The sequence below is a fragment of the Dryobates pubescens genome, chromosome Z, assembly GCF_014839835.1.
Source record: "Dryobates pubescens isolate bDryPub1 chromosome Z, bDryPub1.pri, whole genome shotgun sequence".
In the NCBI taxonomy this organism is placed as follows: domain Eukaryota; kingdom Metazoa; phylum Chordata; class Aves; order Piciformes; family Picidae; genus Dryobates; species Dryobates pubescens.
This window is the reverse complement of record NC_071657.1, coordinates 50,650,279-50,670,342: the sequence shown is the minus strand read 5'-3', so window position 1 is coordinate 50,670,342 and position 20,064 is coordinate 50,650,279.

Below are 20,064 nucleotides of genomic sequence, written 5' to 3'. Positions count from 1 at the left end.
AGCTTACTGTAACAATGGCTCATTTCCAAAGAGGCTGGACAAGAAGATCAGACAAGATCAGAGAGGTGAAGCCATTAGGAAACAACTGTGGCAGAAAACTGGTTAAGTTTAGTAACTGATTTTCTAGCACTCAGAACAGAGAATAGTTTCCATTTGACAAACTGTTAGTAAGTACTTGTGGTGGGTTGAGAGAGGGCCTAGCTCTCCCTCCCCCACAGAGAAAGAAACCATGGCTAAACTCAGTTGGAGAAAGCAGACTATATTTACAAGCATATATAGGAAGCAGATTATATATATAACAATATATACAGGTGTCTCACAATTTATACAGAAATATACAGCAAATAAACACAATTAGAAACCAAACCCCTAACAGAGGGGGCTTCTCTGTGTGCCCCCCTCACCCTCCTACCTCCCTTCTTCCCCAAAGAGGGTTAGAAAAGAGAGAAGGGTAGTTAGCAGGGCAGAAAAAGAAGGCCTGGTATAGGAGTTAGTATCTCTTATCTGTTAGTTGGCCAGAAGCCCAGAAGCAATCCAGCCAGAAGTGAGAGCGGAGAAAAGAAAACTGAACTGAAAGTTCCAGCTGCTCTGGGTCTGAGACCATCACCTCCCCCTTAATCCGCCAATGAAATTAGTTTAGAATACAAAATATTTTATAAACATTTAGCCAGTGTGCCCCTTCCTTAAAGGTACAGCCTCAAATGGTCACAGTCCACCCCTTCTAAACAATTTCATTGGTCGTTCGTACTGTCCATCCAATCTGGAACAATATTTCAATTCATGAGTAAAGTTCATAGTCCACTCTGGCTATACTCAGATGTAGATGATTCAGAAGTCTAAAAAAGTCAGGAAATAAGAAAATGGAAAGCAGTTTGGCTCTGCCCAGGCCCAAGGCTGGGTTGGGGGGGAAGAAAGAGCCCTGGGGGGGTTTTGGGTGTACCCCCAGGTGGGGATGGGTATGTTTCAGGATCTCTCTCTCTCTTTGTCATGGTGCTTGTGGTTTTCTGTAAAACTTTCATTGTTTTTCCATTTAAACTTTCCACCATTTTTGCAATCCGTTTGTCTGAGTCTTTTTTCTTTTGCCTGTGGTGGGAGAATTGGTCTTCCAAACCACTATACATAGTTTAGTTGATTAGATAGTGTTGGATGATAGGTTGGACTTTGTGATCTCAAAGGTCTTTTCCAACCTGGTCAATTCAATTCAATTCAATTCCATTCCATTCCATTCCATTCCATTCCATTCCATTCTATTCTATTCTATTCTATTCTATTCTATTCTATTCTATTCTATTCTATTCTATTCTTACCTTGAAATCCTAGGGTAGAGTTAGGTAGGGTGGTTGTTTCTACTGAAACATAATTTCACATTTTAAAGACTGATAAGAATATTCAAACCAACAAAAGATACCTAAGCAACTCATTACTGAAAATACTGGTTTGGTAAACCAGTTGGCAAAATTATTATCTGAATGGAAGTAAATACACTAAAAATGAAGGTTACCAGATAAAGTAATTCTTTAAGGTATACTCACAGAATCACAGAATCGGCAAAGTTGGAAGAGAACTCACAGATAGAATAGAATAGAATAGAGTAGAAAAGAGTAGAATAGAATAGAATAGAATAGAATAAACCAGGTTGGAAGAGACCCTCAAGATAATCGTGTCCAACCTATCATCCAACACCACCTAATCAACTAAACCATGCAACCTAGCACCCCATAAAATCTCCTCCTGAACACCTCCAGTGATGGCGACTCCACCACCTCCCCGGGCAACCCATTCCAATGGGCAATCACTCTCTCTGTGTAAAACTTCCTCCTAACCTCCAGCCTAAACCTCCCCTAGCGCAGCCTGAGACTGTGTCCTCTTGTTCTGGTGCTGGCTGCCTGGGAGAAGAGACCAACCTCTGCCTGTCTACGACCTCCCTTAAGGTAGTTGTAGAGAGCAATAAGGTTAGAATACATAGAATACATGGAATAAACCAGGTTGGAAGAGACCTTCAGGATCATCGCATCCAACCCATCAACCAATCGAACACCACCTAAACAACTAACCCATGGCACCAAGCACCCCACCAAGTCTTCTCCTGAAGACCTCCAATGATGGCACCTCCACCACCTCCCCAGGCAGCCCATTCCAATGGGCAATCACTTTCTCTGTATAAAACCTTTTCCTAACATCTAGCCTGAACCTCCCCTGGTGCAGCCTGAGACTGTGTCCTCTTGTTCTGGTACTGGCCGCCTGGGAGAAGAGACCAACATCTGTCTGTCTACAACCTCCCTTCAGGTAGTTGTAGACAGTAATAAGGTCACCCCTGAGTCTCCTCTTCTCCAGGTTAAGCAGCCCCAGCTCCCTCAGCCTCTCCTCACAGGGCTCGTGTTCCAAGCCCCTCACCAACTTTGTTGCCCTTCTCTGGACATGCTCCAGCAAGTCAGCATCCTTCCTAAACTGAGGGGCCCAGAACTGGACACAGTACTCGAGGTGCGGCCTAATCAGTGCAGTGTACAGGGGCAGAATGACCTCCCTGCTCCTGCTGGCCACACTGCTCCTGATGCAGGCCAGGATGCCATTGGCCCTCCTGCCTGCCTGGGTGTATTGCAGGCTCATGTTCAGCCTACCATCAACCGGTATCCCTAGGTCCCTCTCTGCCTGGCTGCTCTCCAGCCACTCTGACCCCAGCCTGGAGCTCTGCATGGGGTTGTTGTGGCCAATGTGCAGAACCCGGCACTTGGATGTGTTAAATCTCATGCCGTTGGATTCTGCCCATCTGTCCAGCCTGTCAAGGTCCCTCTGCAAAGCCAAGATCATCAAGTCCAACCTGTCACCACAGACCCCATGACTAAACCATGGCACCAAGTGCCATGTCCAATCCCCTCTTGAACACCTCCAGGGATGGTGACTCCACCACTTCCCTGGGCAGCACATTCCAATGGCAAACCACTCTCTCAGTGAGGAACTTTCTCCTCACCTCGAGCCTAAACTTCCCCTGGTGCACTCAAATATCTGCCTACACTTATATCATTTACTAGTCATGGTTTAAATTAATCTGCAGTATAATTGTAGTAACTTCTTAAGACTTACACTAGACTCTAATTCAGCCATTAACCTTTCATATTATAGTGTAATTAGAAAATAATTGACTCTCTATCTTACAGAAGTTATTTCATTATTGTAAATGCCTATACCTTAGGGCTAATCAGAGCAACAAAAAGGAAAAAAAAAAAGTAATTAATATAATGATATTGGGATTAGGTATTCATCAGCATAGGCTAAGATTGAAGAACAGCATGCAGTTTTGACATATGTTTTTATCATTTGTTTGCAAAATATTTGTAGTGCAAACACTTTAGGACATCAAAAGAAAGTATGTTTCAGCACAGTCTTGTGGAAATATATTTTTATGTGTGTGTATATATATATATATATATATATATATATATAAAGTTCCAAAGAAATGTTTTCACTTTGTGTTCTTTATGCTTCCTCATGGGTCCTTATATCCAATCAAGATGGAGAATATTTCTTGATATCAATATGAGAAAGATTAGCAAATAATTCATGAACAATCCATTGGCTAGAATTTGTGTGCATATAGCAAATAACTTTTTGCAAACTTTTCAAATATGCAAGAAATTTGTTAATAGGAAATTGAACTAATGTTAAATAGATTGCTCATAGATTGAATGCACCTAGCTGTGATAACTGCCTGTCCTCATTTCTCCATGATTAAGGCAATCACTGCAAGATCAACAGGTTAGTTAGTAAAAAACATCTTTTTTGAAGGTATGGCTGTGCAGTACAAAAGGGCCCTCTTGTAAACAGCTTCTGAATCCCGGAAGCCAATGATCATAGAATCATAAAAAGGCCTAGGTTGGAAGGGACCTTAGAGATCATCTACTCCAACCTCCCTGCAATAGGCAAAGAGGCTTTCCTGCTAGACTCAGCTGCTCAAGGCCTCATCCAACCTGGCCTTGAACATCCCCAAGGTGGAGGCATCCACAAACTTCCTGGACAACCTATTCCAGAATTTTACCACTTTTGTACTAACGAACCTCTTCCTGAGATCCAGTCTCAACCTACTCTCCCTCAGGTTAAAACTGCTCCTCTTTGGCCTATTGCTAGACACTTTTGTGGAAAGTCTCTTTCCAGCCTTCATGTAAGAGTCCCTTTAGGTACTAGAAGATAGCTCCAAGGTCCCTCAATAGTCTTCTCTTCTCTAACAAACAACCCTAGGTTCCTCAGCCTATCCTCATAGCAGAGGTGTTTTGGGCTTTGAATCCTCTTTGTGGCCCTCTAATTATGAAGCAGTGTCCTGAATGGATAAAAAGAGTCAAAAATGCTCTGAATCAGACAGTGGGGCAGGAGCCAGAAGGTCTGTTTTTTTCAGGCTTGTCTGAACATGCCCTGGGGTCCAAGTGGGCCAGGTGTGTGTGCCTTTGGCCATATTTGGAGAAATCTGATTCCATAGGCTAAAGTATCAGGTTTCTATCTCTTTATCTTTGTTGTCACTGGCACTCATTGTCTCAGGAAATCTATAAATACTAGCCCAAAGCGCCAGTGCCTTGCCTTGCCTTGCAATCGTCCAAGCTCTGGGAGAAATCACAAGCCTTGCTTCTCTTGCCATTTGGAATCTGAGCTGTGCTTCAGTTTACCCAGAAACACTTCAAGACCCCCATGCTGTAAGCGTTGTGAAGCCCAGGAGCAGACAGAAGTGTCCAGGAGCAGATAGATGTGTCTTGCTGGGCTGAGAGATGAATCCCAGAGGAGCTAAGACCCCGGGACAGTTTTGTTTTATTGGAAGAAGCAACAAGGACTGCTGCAAAGATTACAGCTGAAGAACAACTCCAAAACAGGCAAAGCTAGAAAGCCAACAAGCCCTGCAAGCCTCGGCAGCAACCTCTTTTCTACAAAGCTTTCAGCTATAAAACTTTTGGAGATAAACCCTGCATGTGCCTGAGCAACAAGGTGCAGAAGCCAACAGAAAGTGAAACTGTGTTCCTGCAACTTTCACCTGTTTCATACCATTTTGGTTTTGTTTAAATCCCTGCATGTGCTGTGTGGTACCATGATCTGTGAATTATAACCCTTATAATTGAACATACTAGACTAAAGTGATTTGCAGTGAGTAATCTAAGACATTTTTATAAGCATCTGTTAAAAGGTCTGTTGCCCTAGAGAATTCTAGAGTTCTGCAACCCCCTGGGCAATCTCTGGCATGTTGCTGATGTTGTTCTCTTTTTTCTTTACAGTTTAAATTAGTGTTTGTTGTTTCTGGATTTTTACTTGTATTGTTTAAATTGTTGCATGTTCCTGATGGTGAGGTGTCTGTTCCACAACCAAATTATTTTGAACCAGTAAATAGATTTTATTATTATTTTCCACAGGATTGTTTTACTAATAAAGTTATTAATGTTTTTATTAATTGTTCCACCTATTAAATACTAATAACCACCTTATAATCATAGCAAGCTGGTCAGGATTGGTTTTCCCTCTATTCAGCAGCAAAAGGAGAAACACCTCTTCTCTCACTCTTGCAGACATCAGTGCTCAACTTCTCCCTAATTTGTTGACTTAGAATGCCTGCCTCTTCAAAACAAGACACTGAAGATAAGCATATTGTTCCACTCATACACTTGCTACCTCTAATGAATCCAAATAGGAGTTGAAGAGAGTGATTCTACAGGGATATTCATTTGTTCTTTGGCTATGTGTACATTTTGGTGAATACATGCTCTGCAAAAGGTAGCACAGAGGTAACTTTAAGATGGTCCAGACACTTCTAGAGAGCTTTGGATGCAAGAAAGCATGCATTTAACTCCTCGTGGTCGCAAGGTGTCATTTTTATAACTGAGGAATTTGAATACTAGTTTTCTGTTTCTGCTTTTTGTGTGGTGTTTGTTTGTTTGTTTGTTTGTTTTGTTGATTGGTTGGGTTTTATAGGACAACCTTTTTCTTTTACTTCAGAGAAAACCTGAGATGGTCATATTACCTTATTGCAAGTGAAATGGAATACTGGAATCTCCTGGCTCTTTAGAGAGTGTTCAGATACTATGTGTGCTAGCATGAAACACTTTAAGAAATTTTTAGAATAAAAAAAATAGATTTATTAGAAAACAGAGAAAGAATGCAATTAGATGGACAAATTTTTTACAATGTCATTTTCATATTTATGTCACAAAGCTTCCAAACAGATAGAAATAGAATGTATTGTTAAGTCAGGGATGTTAGGTACAATATCAGTTTGTTTACTACAAGAACTTCCTTTGTGATATCTAGAGTTCCTTCACTGCAGTAGCATCATTCAGTAATTGTCAGTAGTCTGACAGCAAAATTATTTCTACTGGAAACAATCTCCTTTATTTATATACAGTGTGTAATGTTGTCAAGAACTGTACCCTTTTGTTGATCAGTATTAAGTGAGTGGACACCTATACATATACTTTGCCAGAAGTTTCTGCAAATCACTTAGGAATTTTGAGAAATTAGAGAAGATTTTTTTTTTTTCAGGATAGTATGCGAATCCTTACACAATGCGAAAAACTAACATGTTTAACTAGGGAACTCACCATTTACACAGAGATTGTCTTTAAGAGTTTTTATCTGAGCTGTGGAATTTGAGAAATTTTTGTGGCGAGATAGACCTTCTAGTTATGTTTTACATCCTTGATTTCTCCTTGTCACAGAATCACAGAATGCCAGGTTGGAAGGATAATCTAGTCCAACCTTATTAGATAATGTTATAGTCAGCACCCTATCAAGTTGAGTCATAAAACTGCAATGTAGGAGAATCTACTACTTCCTTTGGGAGATTATTACAATGTATAACTGTTCTTATTATGAAAATTTTCCTTCTGGAGTCCAAATAAGAAACTCTTGGTCACCAGTCAAGAGATATATTGTTCAGAAAAATAATCTGTAATTTTTTTGTTTTGTTTTGTATCTCACATGTACATTGTCATACAAATCTTCTAGCCTTACAAATACATATTTGTAAACATAGTTTTATTTCCCAGGCCCACGTCCTTATGTGAATGGAGGACTGCCTCAGTAATCTTCATTATATGCAAGCATGTTTCATAACAGAAAATTTTCAGAAATATTTCTTGGCATATTTCCCTTCCCAGAAATACCAGTATGAACTCAGTGACCTTTTGGAAGGTATCCTAACTATCTTGATGTGCCAGCAATTGAATTGGAACTCACTACTTTTAGATCTCTAAGAACTGAGACACTTATTCCAAACTACTTAGCTGCAAGCAAAATTAGGTTCACAGTAGGAACTTGTAACATGTCTATATGCCTTACTCCCTCTAACTGTGTTGAGAATGAGGTGCTTCCACATTCTGAAATTTCAGGAGCACTTAAATCTTTTAAATCTACCCTCAAATCCTTCAGGGTACAGGTCTCCACAGGCTCCACAGAGTGCTCACAGCTAGGACAGGCTGGGAGTGATGAGATCGACAGGAAGGGCACCAGGGCAATTAAGAAGGAGTTCAGGGCCATTGGACAATTGATTGATGGGGCAGGCGCCCAAGTGGTGTTCTGCTCAGTTCCCTCAGTGGCAGGGGAGTACACTGAGAGGAACGGGAGAACCCACACCATCAACAAGTGGCTCAGGGAATGGTGTCAGCGGAGGAACTTTGGTTTCTTTGATCATGGGGCAACTTTTACAGCACCTGACCTGCTGGGTCCTGATGGAGTGCATTTATCTAGAAGAGGCAAGAGAGTCCTAGCACTAGAGTTGGCAGGGCTCATTAGGAGGGCGTTAAACTAGGTCTGAAGGGGGTGGGTGAAGACATCGGTCCCTCTGCAGAGGTAAGAGTAGGGCACAAGGTAGGGTCAATTGAGAGGTCGGGAGCCCAGCTGCAGTGCATGTACACCAATGCACGCAGCCTGGGCAATAAGCAAGATGAGCTGGAGGTCCTAATCCACGAGGGCAACTATGATATAGTCGCCATCTCAGAAACATGGTGGGACAACAGGCAATTGGAGTGCTACACTGGGGGGTTACAGGCTCTTTAGGAGGGATAGGCGAGGGAGAAGAGGTGGAGGAGTGGCTTTGTATATTAGGGAGTCATTTTCTGCCACAGAACTTGAGGTGGAAGATGAGGGAATTGAGAGCCTGTGGGTTAAAATCAGAGGGCAGCCCAACAAATGCGACATCCTGGCTGCAGTCTGTTATAGACCACCCAACCAGGATGAGGAGGTTGATGAATTATTCTACAAACAACTGGAGGCTGTTTCAAGATCATCAGATCTTGTCCTCGTGGGGGACTTCAACCTGCCAGATATCTGCTGGGAACTTAATTCAGCAGAGAGAAGGCAGTCCAGAAGATTCCTGGAGCGAATAGAGGACTGCTTCCTGACGCAGCTGTTAAGCGAGCCTACCAGGGGACAGGCTCAGCTTGACCTGCTGCTCTCCAATAGGGAAGGGCTGTTGGGAGGTGTAATCATGGGAGGCTGCCTAGGGTGCAGTGACCACAAGATAGTGAAGTTTTCAATATGCAGGGAGATAGGGAAGACCACCAACAGAACCTTCACCTTGGTCTTCCAGAGGGCAAACTTCAGCCTCTTTAAGAAACTTATTTGTAAAGGTCCCTGGGTACCAACCCTCATGAACCGAGGGGTCCAGGAGGGTTGGACCTACTTCAAACAGGAGCTCTTGAAGGGACAGGAACTGCCAGTTTCCATGTGCCAAAAGATGAGCCGGCGGGGAAGGCGACCGGCCTGGATGAGCAAGCAGCTCCTGGAGGATTCAAGGGGAAAAAAGAGGCTGTATCACCTTTGGAAGGAGGGGAAGGCTTTTCAAGGTATGTTCAAGGAAGTGGTTAGATTATGTAGGAATAAAATTAGAGAGGCAAAGGCCCAGTTGGAACTGAGGCTGGCCACCTCTGTGAAAGGCAATAAAAAGCAATTTTACAAATATATCAACGCTAAAAAGAAGGGCAAGAAGAACCTCCACTCCTTACTGGACCTGGAGGGGAACACGGTGACCGAAGATGAGGAAAAGGCTGAGGTCCTGAATGCCTTCTTTGCCTCGATGTTTAACAGCAAGGCAGGAGTCCAGGATGAGTGGCCTCCTGAGCCATAGGGTCGGGGAGCAGTGTAATGCCCCAGAAAACCATGAGGAATTAGATTGGGACCTGCTGAGCCACTTGGACACCCACAAGTCCATGGGACCGGATGGGATCCATCCTAGGGTGCTGAGAGAGCTGGCAGATGAGCTGGCCAAGCCGCTCTCCATCATTTTCCTCCAGTCCTGGATCACTGGAGAGGTCCCAGATGACTGGAAACTGGCCAATGTGGTCCCCATCCACAAGAAGGGTCAGATGGAGGAACCTGGAAACTACAGGCCAGACAGCCTGACCTCAGTGCCAGAGAAAGTGATGGAGCAGATTATCCTGGTGGCAATAACTGTGCACCTGAAGGATGGCCAAGGGCTCAGGTCCAGCCAACATGGATTTAAGAAGGGCAGGTCCTGCCTCACCAACCTTATCTCCTTCTATGATCAGGTGACCCGTCTGGTGGATGTGGGGAGGCCTGTGGATGTAGTCTACCTGGACTTCTGCAAGGCCTTTGACACCGTCCCCCACAGCAAACTGCTGGCTAAGCTGTCAGCTCATGGCTTGGACAGCAACACTCTGTGCTGGGTTAGGAACTGGCTGGAGGGCCGAGCCCAGAGAGTGGTGGTGAATGCTGCCACATCCAGCTGGCAGCCAGTCACCAGTAGCATCCCCCAGGGATCAGTGCTGGGCCCCATCCTCTTTAACATCTTCATTGATGATATGGATGAGAGGGTTGAGTCAGTCATCAGCAAGTTTGCAGATGACACCAAGTTGGGAACGGATGTTAGTCAGTTAGAGGGTAGAAAGGCTCTGCAGAGGGACCTCGACCGACTGGACAGATGGGCAGAGTCCAATGGCATGGCATTTAACAAGTCCAAGTGCCAGGTGCTGCACTTTGGCCACGGCAACCCCATGCAGAGCTACAGGCTGGGGTCAGAGTGGCTGGAGAGCTCCCAAACAGAGAGGGATCTGGGGGTGCTGATTGACACCGCCCAGGTGGCTAAGAGGGCCAGTGGCATCCTGGCCTGTATTAGGAATAGTGTGGCCAGCAGGAGCAGGGTGGTCATTGTGCCCCTGTACTCTGCATTGGTTAGGCCACACCTTGAGTACTGTGTCCAGTTCTGGGCCCCTCAGTTTAAGAAGGACATCGAGACACTTGAATGTGTCCAGAGAAGGGCAACAAGGCTGGTGAGAGGCCTTGAGCACAAGCCCTATGAGGAGAGGCTGAGGGAGCTGGGATTGTTTAGCCTGGAGAAGAGACGGATCAGGGGTGACCTCATTGCCCTCTACAACTACCTGAAAGGTGGTTGTAGACAGGAAGGGGTTGGTCTCTTCTCCCAGGCAACCAGCACCAGAACAAGGGGACACAGTCTCAAGCTGTGCCAGGGGAGGTTCAGACTCAAGGTGAGGAAAAATTTTTTCACTGAGCGAGTCATTCGTCATTGGAATGGGCTGCCCAGGGAGGTGGTGGAGTCGCCGTCCCTGGAGGTGTTCAAGGGGAGACTGGACATGGCACTTGGTGCCATGGTCTAGTTATGAGGTCTGTGGAGACAGGTTGGACTTGACGATCCTTGGGGTCTCTTCCAACCTTGGTGATACTGTGATACTGTGACTTCCAAGAATAAATATTACATATATTTCACAGAATCACAGAATTTCAGGGGCTTGAAGGGACCCCAAAAGGTCATCTAGTCCCACCCACCCTGCCAGAGCATGCCTCCACCACATTACACAGGATCTCATCCAGGTGAGTTTTGAATATCTCCAGAGAGGGATACTCCAAAACCTCCCTGGGTAGCCTGTTCCAGTGCTCTGTCACCTTCACAGTGAAATTTTTTTTCCTCATATTTGAGTGAAACTTCCTATGCCTCAACCTGCACCCATTGCCCCTTGTCCTGTCATTGGGCACCACCGAGAAGAGCCATCCTCCGGAGATTCACCCTTTACATATTTATAAATATTGATGAGGTCACCTCCCAGTGTCCTCTTCTCTAAGCTAATGAGCCCCAGCTCTCTCAGTCTCTCCTCGTATGGAGGACATTCCATTCCCCTAATCATCCTTGTGGCTCCATGCTGGACTCTTTCAAGCAGCTCACTGTATTTCTTGAACTGAGGGGGCAAGAACTGAACACTATATTCCAGATGCAGCCACACCAGTGCAAAGTGGAAGGGGAGGAGAACCTCTCTTGACCTACTGGCCACACCCCTTCTAATCCACCCCAGAACAGCATTGGCCTTCCTGGCCACAAGAGACCATTGCTGGCTCATGGTCATCCTTCCATCGACCCTGACCCCCAGGTCACACAGGTGCCTTTTCACTTCACTGCTCTCCAGCAGGTCTGTCCCCAACATATACTGGTACATGGAGTTGCTCCTTCCCAGTTGCAAGACTCTATCTACACTTGCCCTTGTTGAACCAAATTTCTTACTGCCCAGCTCTTCAGCCTATCCAAGTCTGGCTGAATGGCAACACAACCAGAGCTCTGGTGTGTCAGCCACTCCACCTAGCATGGTGTCATCAGCAAACTTGCTGACAGTACACTCTGTGCCCTCATGCAGGTTGTTGCAAATATATTGAACAGTACTGGTCCCACTACTGACCCCTGAGGGACTCCACTAGACACAGGCATCCAATGAGACTCTGTCCCATTGACCACGACTCTGTGACTCTTTCCTTTCATTCAGTTTGCAACCCACCTCACTACCTGATCATCCAGACCACATTGCCTCAGTTTAATTGCAAGGATGCTGTGGGAGATGGTGTCAAATGTCATATTTATTTAGCACTTACTTAGAGAAGACGATCCAGAATTTCCTTATTCACATCAAAACACTCCTCTCTACAGCCATAGAAAATGTTGAATCATTCTGATATAATCCTTTTGTTTTTCAGTCTGTAGGTCTGTGAAATTCTTTCCTGCTGGCGATTTTTCATCTCTAGTGGAGATATTGTTTGTAGGTGTTTCTCAGAAAAAACCCTAGAAATAGAGTGTTTTCTTGTGCAGGAGATCATGTTCTACAATTCTGATCAGTTTGAAGTGAAACACTGGAGGAAGAAGAATTTGTGTTAGACTACTTGGCTCTGAGTAATCATGAAGATCCAATGGTGTCAGGAATAAATCACTAGAGTTGGAGTGCTTCAGAAACACAAAGGGTAATTGGAGAAGGTTTAAACACCCACACCCTTGGGTAAAGACATACAACTGCAAAACAAGGAAGTTGTTACAGTTTATTAAAAAAACTACAATTAAGTGATTATGTTCTTCTATCTCATGCAAAAGTTTGGAGGAACAATTCAAGGCTATTTAGCATACCATACTTTTTATTCCATCTCATTAACAAAGACTAAGGAATATACAAAACCAGTAATATACATCTCATCTCCAAAATGTGATCAGTGACTCACTACTTCAGTTACTGTGATTTATCTGTCTATACAACCCTTCAGAAATGAGACCACTGGAAAGAGTGGATGGTACTGAAAAAGTTGTGTAAGAATTCATAATGTCTTATTTTAAAGCTTGACTGCTTCTTAGAATTTCCTAAGTTAGTGCAAGTAAATTATGAAATTACTACCTGGATGTTTGGGTACTAAATATAAAAATTAAACATCTAAACTTACAAAAAGGATGAAAATCTGAAAGAAAAAGGAAAACCAAACAAGCCAACCAACCAAATGAAACAACCACAACAAAAGCAAACAAACAAACAAAACAAAAACAACAAACAAGGATCAACAATCTAAATAAACAAACAGTGAAAGAGAAAAGAATGAAGAACTCAAGTTTTCATTCTGAGTCTGGCCAAATCCTAAATGAAGGGAAGATTGTGTTTGGAAATTAGTACTGTATACTGAAAATGCTATAGACTTTCAGTAAGCTACAATGAAAAAAAAAATAAAAAAAGAATATTCTGCTTTGAATCATTTGACTTTGCTCAAAGCCAATGAGATTAAATCTAAAAGCTGTTAAATTTATACTTCTTAGTCATGAGGGGTTGACACTGGTAAATGCTTGTTGTTTGCATTCATCAATACTCCAAACTGAGGAATAAGCTCAACTATAGCAGGACTTTTCAACATTACTTATACATAGCAGATAAATCTACACCCAAAAAGCTAGTCTTGGCATTTCTGAAGGAAAACAACACATAACCTGCCTTCCTTTAGACCATCAAACAATGTTAATCATGCATTTCATAAAAAAATGTAGTTTTCAGTTTCTATGGTGAAGTCCAGCCAACGACTGAAATACTACTGGAATTGCAGTTCAGTGAGATTTAGTTTTCTCAACCAAACCAAACAGAAAAGAAACTTTCTGATAGTTTCTGTCATTACAGTCACAAAAAGCATTTCATCTGAATCCACCTCAGAGATGGACAAAAGAGAAACTTTAACGGCATTTTGCCTGGATGGGTTTCAAAATACAGAAATACTATTGTTATGAAAAAATAATTAAATAAAAATTACAACACTACTGTAACAGATGGATAATGGGCAGGGGTTCTTTGGTCTTTTGATATTAGGAATTATAACAGAAAATTGTAATAAGACATTAAAATGATATGCTTTAGGCAAGACACAAGAAACAACCGAAAGACTTTTTTTTTTAATTCCATTCTGCTTTATATTTCTGACTGGTTGCCAAGGCTAAATAGGACATGTTGATGAGAAGTAGAAATGTTAAAATTGTCTGATTGTTATTCTTTATTTAGGAAAAAAAAAAAGGCAACAAAACAACAAAAGAAAAAAGAAAAGAAAAGAAGGCATCAGTAGAAACAATATTATCTACTTATAGCAAGACAGAACCAGCTGTCTAGGTTCTTTTTACAGTGTATTGTACCAGGAAATACAGGGTAAAGATTTTACATTTAATTAACATTGTGCTTTCCTCATGTTTTTGTTGGTTTTTGTTTTGGGTTTGTTTGTGTTGGTTTTTTTTTTCAGAGATTTTAAATGGTAGGAAATCATATGTAAATGTATGTTGCCAAAGACTTTAAAAAGAAAATTGAGATGCACTTAAAAAGGAAAAAGCGTCTGTCTCCTGTAAATACAGAAACTGTTTTTATAATGTCCAATACTGGAAGGCTAAACAGTTCAGACCCTCAACTGTGTTCCTCAGCCAGGCTAAGGAAACTTTTTCTTATGCTATAGGTTGCATTTCAGGAGAATGAGGAAAAGATAAGGTCTTATTTCAGAATTAAGAACAATACCCAAATGAGTTTCTAACCAGGTAGAAGGGTACAACACAACACAACTGTCACACAGTGAACAGGCAAACAATATTCTCTACCTAAAGCCTATCTCTTTCTATAGATACTTTATCACAAATGCTTAGATAGTCAACATTTGCTTCTTTTCCAAAAATGGTATCACAGAATCATCACAGAATCACAGGAAGTTAGGGGTTGGAAGGGACTGCAGAAGATCATTTTGTTTAACCCACCTGACAGAGCATATTAACCAAGGCATGTCATGCAGGAATGCACCCAGGTGGATCTGGAGTGTTTCCAGAGAAGAATATTCCACAACCTCTCTAGGCAGCTGTGACTGTTTGACGCTGTGCCTTTAAGTGTTCTGCCACCCTCACAGTAAAGAAGGTTTTCATTATGTTCATGCAGAACCTCCTATGTTCCAGCTTGCACCCATTGCCCCTTGTCCTGTCACTGCATATCACTGAAAAAGCGCTGGGCTCCTAAGAGTCACCCTTTACATATTTATAAATGCTAGTGAGGTCACGCCTCAGTCTCCTCTTCTCCAAGCTAAAGAGACCCAGCTCCATCAGCCTTACCCCACAAGGAAGATGTTCCACTCCTTTAATCATTTTTTGGCTCTGTGCTGGACTCCTTCAAGCAGTTCCCTGTACTTCTTGGACTGAGGGACCCAGAACTCAATATTCCAGATGTGGCCTCAACAGGGCAATGCAGAGGGTGAGGAGAACCTCTCTCAACCTGCTAACCACAACCCAATAGCCCCCACCATTTTCCTCCTTGTCCACAAGGGCACATTGCTGGCTCATGGTCATCCTCTTGTCCACCAGGAACTCCACGTTCTTTTCCTCAGAGGTGCTCTCCAACAATGCAGTCCCTAGCCTATACCAGTACATGGAGTTGTTCTTTCCCAAATGCAAGACTACATGTGTCCTTGTTTCTATCAATTATATAGACAGTGGGATTGAGTGCACCACCAGCAAGTTTGCAGATGGCACCAAGTTAAGTGGTGTTGCCAATATGACAGTGCAACAGGATGTCATCTAAAGGGACCTGGACAGGCTGGAAAGGTGAGCCCAGGGGAATCTCATGAAGTTCGACAAGACAAAGTAATGGCTCCTGCACCTGGGTCAGACCAGTCTTCACCATCAATACAGACTGAAGGATAGGATATCTGCCATACAGAAAAGGACTTGGGGGTGCTGATGGATGAGAAGCTGGACATGAGCAGACAGTGTGTGCTTGCAGCCCAGAAGGCAAATCATATCCTGGGCTGTATCAAAAGATATGTGACCAGCAAATCAAGAGCGGTGATTCTACCACTTTGCTCAGGTGAGGCCTCACCTGGAGTACTGCATCCAGGTCTGGAGTCTTCAATGCAGGAAGGTCATGGACCTTATGGAGGGGGTCCAGAGGAGGATCTTGCAAAATGATCAGGAGGTTGAAACACCATGTCTAAAAGATAGGCCGATGGAGCTGGGTTTTTTCATCCTGGAGAAGAGAAGGCTTCATGGAGACGTAATAATGACCTTCAAGCACCTGAAGGGGGCCTGCAAGAAGGATGGAAATAGACTGTTTACCAAAGGCCTGTAGTGATAGGAATGTGGAACAATGGTTTCAAACTAGATTTAGACTGGATGTTAGGAACAAATTCTTTACCATAAGATAGTGGAACAATGGAATAATTGCCTAGATATTTAAGATGAGACTAGACAGGCCTCTCAGCAACCTGGTCTAGTTGGGGATGTCCCTGCTGACTGCAGAAAGGGTTGGACTAGATGAATTTTGGAGGTCACTTCCAACCCAGACCATCCTATGATTCTATGATTCTTGTTGTAATGTTTCTACAAAATCACCACCAAGGAAAGGAAGGCTAAGGAAATTTCCCTCTTTATTGGATGTAAAGGGAAACAGAGTGACTATGGATGAGGAAAAGGTTTAAGTGATTGTATTGGATTGAACTGAGCTGGAGTTAATTCTTCTCACAGCATCGTTCTAGTGCTGTGGCTTTTGCAGCAGTAGTTGATAACACAGCAGTGTTTTGGCTACAGCTAAATCCAGTATTCAAGCTGTGTCCTTTCAACATTTCCCTGCCTCAGGAGTACATTGAGGGGTGGGCAAAATCTTGGGAGGGGACACAGCTGAGCCAGCTGACTCAGACCTGCCAAAGAGGTATTCCATACCGTATGACGTCGGCTCAGGTATAAGTAGGAAGTGAAAGAAGGAAGTGGGGGGATTTGACCATGGCGTTTATCCTCCCGAGGAACCACCAAGCTTAGAGAGCCCTACTTCCCGAGACCAACCACCATCCTGCTGATGGGAAGTAGAGACTAACATCTCTCTCTCTGCTTTCTTTGCTTCTGTGTGGTCTATTGCTGTTTGCTTATTAGTGTTATTAAATTGCTCCTATCTTATCCCTGGCTTCTGTTATATTTTCTTTCCCTTCTTCCCCTGTTCACTTAAGAGGGGGAGTGATAGAGCAGCTTGGTGAGTATCTGGCCTCCAGGCCAGAGCCAAACCAAAATGTCTACGTTGCCTCAGTCTTTGGCAGTGGAACTAGTTGTTCACAGGACTCCCAGCCTCATGAACTAGGAGACAGGGAGGGAAAGCAAAATGTGGTCATCACAATAAATGTGGAAGTGGTCAGTGATGTGCTACACCACTTAGATGCACACAGGTCTATGGGCTATGCCCAAGCATGATGAGGGAATTGGCAGATGTGCTCACCAATCTGCTTTCCGTTATTTACCTGAAGTGCTTGGCTAACTGGGGAGGTCCCAAAGGACTGGAGGGTAGCAAATTTAACACCTATCTACAAAAAAAGGAGGGGAGGAGAATCCAGGAAACTATAGACCTGTCAGTCTGACCTTGGTCGGGGAAGGTCATGGAGCAGATCATCTTGAGCATCATTACATGACAGAGAGAGGACAACCAGGGAATCAGGCCCAGTCAGCATGGGTTTATGAAGGGCATGTCCTGCCTGACCAGACTGATTTCCTTCTATGACAAGATGGCCCAACTGTTGGATGAGGGAAAGTCTGTGGGTATTGTCTACTTAGACTTCCAAAAAGCCTTTGACTCTGTTTCCCACAAAATTCTTGTGGACAAGTGTGAGAGACTAAAAGCTTGTCTCTCCTGGTGTGACTCAACAAAGATAAAATCACTTATTGCTTGCCCAGACAATAGCTGATGTGTGTTGGGCAGAGCCACTGGAATGACTCTTAGAAGGTGCAAAGATAACATTGCTCACTGGACCACAGCTGGCCTCACAACAATGGACCGAGGCCACCTTCGGGAATATGCATAAGACAAGATAATCTCCACACATCAAATACCCTGGAAAGGGAGGATGGTGAGACAATGGATTCACCACCTGTTTCCTGATGTGTAAGGAGTGTGTGGGCAAGCAGATGGAGAAGGAGGAGGTGGAGGCCTCCTCCCCTCCATCCAGACCCCTGCCCAAACGCACAGGAATGCACAGAAAGATTTCCTGGGGAACAATACCTGTTTATACTTACCTAAGGATGATTTCCTGGCCCCTGATTTCCTGAGGGACAATACTTGGACACATGCCTAAGGACTAAAAACTGTATAAAAGACTTGAGCAACTACTGGCTCAGAAGAAGAAAAATGAAGAAGAAAAACAGAGAACCAAAAACACAGATGAAGGAAAACACAGGACAATGCTGCTGAGAAAGAAAGCACAAGAGATGGAAAAGCCTGGGACAATGCTGCTCCAAAGAAAAGAGGCCATGGAGCCTGGAAGAAACAGACTGAACCTTCTCTCCATGTAAGATCTGCCTGCTGCAACTCATGGAGCTGAAGAGGCTGCCCAGAGGACCACATCTCTTCTCCAGCCAAAGCCTCAGCACCCTTTCTCTACAGACCCAACATCTCCTGCAGCACCTTTCCTCCACAGACTCGAACTGTCTTGGGGGGGTGGGGGTGGGGGGTGAAGGGTGTGGTAATATAATTCCTTTCCTCTTCTCTCTCTCTCTTCTCTCTCCCTATTCTCGCTCTCTCCCCTTCTGATCCATCTACTTTATTTATGTAATAAATAGTCTAGCTGTTGATATTCTGGCCTCGTTTGTGCCTCTAATTTCACAACACGGGAATATTCAAAAGAACTTGAGTGTCTTTCCCTCTCCAGACCAAGACAACAAACTGGCTGGTCATGGCTTGGATGAACACATACTCTGCTGGATAAAGCACTGGCTGAGTGAACAGGCCCAAAGAGTGGTGGTCAGAGGAATTAAATCCAGCTGGCAACTTGTCACAAGTGGTGTTCCTCAGGAATCAATGTTGGGACCACTTCTGTTTAACATCTTTGTTGATGTTCTTGATGAATACATAGAGTGTGTCATCGGTAAGTTTGAAGGTGACACCGAGTTAGGTGGGAGTGTTGATCTGCATGAGGGTAGGGAGCCTCTACAGAGGGACTTGGATAGACTGGATCAATAGGCCAACATTAACAGGATGAGCTTCAACAAGACTGAATGCCAGGTCCTGCACTTGGGTCACAACACCATGAAAAGCTGCAGGCTTAGGAAGTGTGGCTGGAAAGCTGTCTAGGAAAAAGGAGCCTAGGGATTCTAATCAACAAGTGGCTGAATATGAGCCAGCAGTGTGGCCAGGTAGTCGAGAAAAGCCAATGGCATCCTGGCTTGTATCAGAAATGTTGTGTCCAGCAGGAATAGGGAAGTGATTGTCCCCTTGTACTCAGCATTGATGAGGCCACCTCTTGAGTACTGTGTTCAGTTTTGGGCACCTCAATATAAGAGTGATATTGCGGTGCTGGAGCAAATGCAGTGGAGGGCAATGAAGAGGGTGAAGGGCCTGGATGATAAATCTTATGAAGGAAATGGGGCTGTTTAGTTTGAAAGAGAGGAGACTGAGCAGAGACTACATCATTCTCTTCAGCTACCTAAAATGACATTGTGGAGAGGTTGGTGCTGGTCTCTTCTCACAGGTAATTTGCAATAGAACAAGAGGGAATGGCCTCAAGCTGCAGTAGGGTAGGCTTAGATTGGACATTACGATATTTTTTTTTCACAGAAAGACTGATCAGGCATTTGAACAGGCTGCCAAGGAGATGGTTGATTAACCAACTCTGGATGTGTTTAAAGGTCATTTAGATGTGGTGCCTGAGGATATAATTTAAGGTCAAAATTTGCAGAGTAGGGCTCTTGGTTGAACTTGATGATCTCAAGGGTCTTTTCCAAACTGAGTATTTCTGTGATTCTGTGATTCTGACTTCACTAAATTTCTCCCTGTCCAACTTCCCAGCCTGCCCAGTTCTTCCTGAATGGAAGACTTCAGCTGTACAATTCATTCTTCTTGATCTCAGAGAGAGAAAGTGGCATTGATCCAATTACTCTAATGATCATTGATGATAAAAACATATGCCAAATTTGTAGAAGTAGATTACCTGAGCAAACAATTTCTGATAGGATGACAGATGTGGATTTACAGTTTATAAATCTCCAAATTAAGAAATGGCAATATTCCTTTGCTCTTTCCATTCCTAACATCCTCCACTGACATAGTGAGAGGAATTATTGCAGCACCTGGAATCCAAAAAGCAAATAAAAGCCCAAATGGAAACAGAGTTAGATTCCTTCCCTCTGCTCCCTTTTCCCAGTAAGGTAAAGAAAAATTAGGCAAGAGGAGGGAAAGGTAAAATTATGAAAGGAAGTAGTCCGGAATCAGTTTGGAAGTAAAGAAAGTAGTTTTTTAAATATCTATATAGATATATCTATATCTCAGTAACAGGAGAGGTTACAAAGGTATA